This window comes from Lactuca serriola, chromosome 7 (assembly GCF_051521515.1).
Source record: "Lactuca serriola cultivar US96UC23 chromosome 7, Lser_US96UC23_V15, whole genome shotgun sequence".
NCBI lineage: Eukaryota > Viridiplantae > Streptophyta > Magnoliopsida > Asterales > Asteraceae > Lactuca > Lactuca serriola.
This window is the reverse complement of record NC_136414.1, coordinates 22,530,120-22,534,766: the sequence shown is the minus strand read 5'-3', so window position 1 is coordinate 22,534,766 and position 4,647 is coordinate 22,530,120.

Below are 4,647 nucleotides of genomic sequence, written 5' to 3'. Positions count from 1 at the left end.
TCTATTTACTTGTTACTTGTTGTTAAGTAGGAAATAAGAAGAGCACTATGTGTACCTTCACCAGCATACGGGCCTTGTAGTCATGAAGTTTGAATCCTTTTAGTGCTAAAGTGGTTATGTTAGGACAGTTGAGCACAAATTCATTGCAGGTTGGGAATTTTAAACATTGTCTCTACCTGTATTGTATATGTGGAGAAAATAATGTGTTAATATGGAAAAAAAATTAATGAAAGTATGTTGCAATCCAAAGATAAATTGTAAAAGTGTAATAAAAATAATGATGTATTATTAAGAAACAAAATATTTATCAATTAATTACCAAGAATAATCCCTTGGGCACCCCTGTAGTAAAAGCTTGTTAGTGTCCCGAATCTCTCTTGTCCAGCTACAATACCAATTTTACAATTTTACTTTATATAGAATGAAAGGATAAAATCAATGAGTAAGATAAAAAGACATGTTCTAGAGGAATGAACTTTGTTTTGAAAACAATATTAGCAATGTTTACCAGTGTCCCATATTGTAAGTATTAATCTTTTTCCTCCAACTGTAAGCTGCTTCATTTTGAAGTCAACACATGTCCAATATGAGCAGATACAAGAATAATAAGTACATTTTCAGCAACATTTTTATCAAATTACCATTTGCAATGATAGGTTAGATCTCATCACTCAAACATAAAGGTAAGATTTGTGCTCCCTATTTATTTATACTGTCCTACTCTTTCTTTCACAAATTAAGGAGCTTTTGCAAAATATGATTAGGGTTTTTATTAATGACTTATTTCATGTTTTTCTTCTTTTTCTTAGATTAATTGAGTTTAGGGTCTTCAAGGTGTTCCATAGGTACAACCCTCATCGATATCATTAGAGATGCAGACATCTTAGATTCATTGTCTCCTTTTGAGCATCGATTTCTTAAACTTACACTCCATTTTTTTGTCATTTTTGTAATTATCCCATGGAAAAACAACTTAAACATTATTCCTTCATGGAATTTGCAACAAAATTAAGAAGTCAACACACAGTTATTCATAAATAAATAAATAAAACAAGATTGGTGAAAAAAAACTAGACTACAATCAATGATGATAAAACAATTACCATTTTACCCTTTGATGTCATCTATAACCACACGTGCAACATTGCGCCCTAGTGCACCCATCACACCACCACCAGGATGGGCCCCACTCCCGCATAGATACAATCCTCTCACTGGTGTTCTATAATTTGACCTGAATTAACAAAAGAGTAAATTACATTTTCGGTCCTTAAGTATAGCTGATTTTTTCAATTTTGGTCCCAAAAAGTTATATATTGTGTTTTTTGTTCTTATTTGAGGTTCTTCCAACGTTTTTGGTCCTTGAGCATAGCTGATTTTGCAATTTTGGTCCCAAATTATAGTCATTTCAGAACAGGGACCAAAAATGTTTTTTAAAAAAAAAACTCTAATAAGCATTAAAACTGAAAGAGAACTTTCTGGGACCAATTTTGCAAATTTTAGCAATACTTAGGGACCTAACATGTAATTTACTCTTAAAAAATTATGAATGATTAGAGATGGCCACTGGTTGTTGACACTTACCATCCTTTTACAGGTCTCATGAGGAAAAGAGAATCCAATCCCATTGCACCATGGAAAATATTCCCTCCTGTCAAATCCAATGTTTTTCACAAAATTACAAATTTACCCCTTTGGAAGTTTTTTTTTTACTTATTCTCCTTATATTCAATTTACCTGGGAGACCAATTAAAACGAACAACATTGGCATGCTGAACCACACACATAAACACATAAAGCTTTGTTTATTAGTTCAATTAATAGGGTTTTAATTTAGAGTTTTTTAAAATAAAGTTACCTGAGCATGGCTACTTCATGAGCGAATTCATTCCCCAATGTTTCATCATTTAAATGTTCAGATCTAAGAATCTTGACAACAACATGTGCTTCACGGATGTTGAGCTCTATGTCGGAAAGCAATGCTGAAAGCTAGGAGAGAGGAAGATAGGTTAGGATTGTGCTTCAAGAAAAGGATCGGACATGTTTAATAGCAGGTTAAATATCAAACTAAATTACTGCAAACTGTTAAGTGTTGACATTTTGACAATGGAACAAACACCATTATCTGATGACAGTTGGACCTTTTCATTTAGTAGCGTGTTATAGCTTTCATGTAGTCGAGTTGGTTGGTTGGAATGGAATGGACACAGTAATAGAATAAGCAAGGTAATGGAATGCGTTATTACATTCCATGATCAAGTTTGGTTAGCCTATAGGAATGGAATACAATGTATAGTTTTAATGGATCTTTTATTAGAAAAATAAAAATATTAAACATAATAAAAGGTCGTCAAAGCCCAAAGTTACTCTTGGTTATCTGAACATATGAGAAAAAAATGGCAACTTTGAATTGGGTAGGAATTTTCATCAGAAATGATGATAAATCAAATACTAGAAAAATAAAAATATGGAAAACAAAGGCATGTCCAAGAAAGAAAGATTCCAGGATACCTGACTGAGGAGCTTAGGCTTGTCGATAGCAGAAAATATGACTTCATGAATTGGCATATCTGGAACATCCACTCTTCAAACATTCATGTCATGAGTGATGAGTCATGACATGCTAATTTATTTCCCCCATATCAAGAAACGTCTATGAATCTTATCTAACAACATCAAAAACAAAATAATGCATAACAACACAAATGTTGACAGATAGGATTATGTTGGTTTCTCATTTGAGGCGTCCAACTCCTGAGAAGGCCTCTGCCTCTGATCAAGAAAAAGTGGAAGAGGGTCAGCAGACGAAAAATGAGTCCCAAGAATTAGCTTGGATGGTGCCTAAAACTGAAACTACTGGTGAAAAAAGCAGTGGTACTGGTAATGATGATCAAGTTCCTCCTTCTATTCCTTTGAATGGCTCTAGAGGCACACCTGCAGTAGATGATGAATCTTAAGGGGGCACATATGCAACTTTGGAACAGCCTCATGATATGCAGTTTGAGAGCAATGATAGTGGTGTGAGGGATGTTGAGGCTGTGAGCCAAAAAAGTAGTGGAAGTGGAGCTACATTAGGAGAAAGCCTTCGGAGTTTGGATGTTGAAATTGGAAGCACTGATGGCCATGATGATGGTCCCACAAGGAGAACAAATGTTCTTCCTGAATAGCAATTACATCAATGTTAATACCATATGAAGATATATACATATTTTCTTGATCTTCCGATAACAACAAGCAGTGATTGGAAGAACTTGCGTATTCAAAATCTTATGGGAAAGTACCTGATTGTATATTTCAAAAATAAAATGACTTTTAACAAAAATTTGGAAAGACAAACCACCCAAATCAGAAAAAACTCTTACACAAATCAAACCATGTGATCTTGATAGAAAAATAAAAACTGAATACAAATTAGGGCTCACATAATCAAATCTCGAAAATGAAATCACCTTTAAGAAAATGGTGGAGCAGGTATCCTTAGAGGATTTGAGCTTAGGTGACCGACGTTTGTCTCGGGGAAGGGAAAAGAATCGGTAAGTGCCAAAGGGAGATAGGAACAAGAAAGAATGGGAAATCTAGATATCAATTTGTTTGGAATGAGAAACTGAGACACCATAGCATCCCCATGGAGATTCATAAGCATCTAAATGAAGAAAAAAAGGAGAAGGGAAACTCTTGAAGAGGGAAAACCTTGATGATTGTAATGGAAACGATATCGTCGCATCCATTTGAATCACCGAAATTATGATGAGATATAGTGGTCATACCTTCCGTTAGATGTGGTGGAGTTTTTGTTGAGCCGTGGTCGCCATAGAGATGTAGAATGGAAGGAGACAAGATCTAGGGTTCGAGTATGAGAAAGAATTATTATAGAGTCGCCAGTGATCGGATATCATCAGTCGTACTCCAGACTCTCAGATCCTTGGGTTCGATGGTGAAGGAGGCGACTTAGGATTTGCAAAGAGAAGGGAAGGAGAGAGTGATCGATCGGTGGAGATGTAGAAGAGAGAACGTGCAGTAGAGGAAGGCGGGGCAAGTTCTTGAAAAAAAGCCCTAAAAAAGGTAGGCGGGGTTTTTAAGTAATTGGGATTTCATTTTTCCCTCTGGAAGGAACGCGCTGCTATTAATTTATAAAGCGACAGCCTTAGATGACACACGGTTTATTATAGTGCCCTCCGTGTTTTTTTAGACACTAATTTCAAGGCATGCAAAAATGCGTGTTCTAAATCCTTTAAATTTTAAGAGAGATAACATTATTTTTAGGGCACCCACAAATGCGCGTCCTCTATCAGTGAGTGTCATTGTTTGCACGTCATTAAAGGGCTTTTTTTTAGTAGTGACATGAACAAAATCAAAAGTTTATTAACGTCCTAAGTCATCTTCCCTGGGAATGGTATAAAAAACATATACAAAAAAATTTAACTTTACAATATTTTGATTAATAAGGAATTTAATTTCACCAATTATTTTGGATGGAATGTAATGGAGCTGGGTTTTGCATCCCGCACTATGTGGAAAAAATATGAACGTGGTCAAATTAGTATGGCATATACATTCAGAAATGATTATGTTATTAGAATGTAAAAGGGCAACATATAGTAGAGTTATTACATCTAAGCATAATATATATGCAACGTTAAACAAACA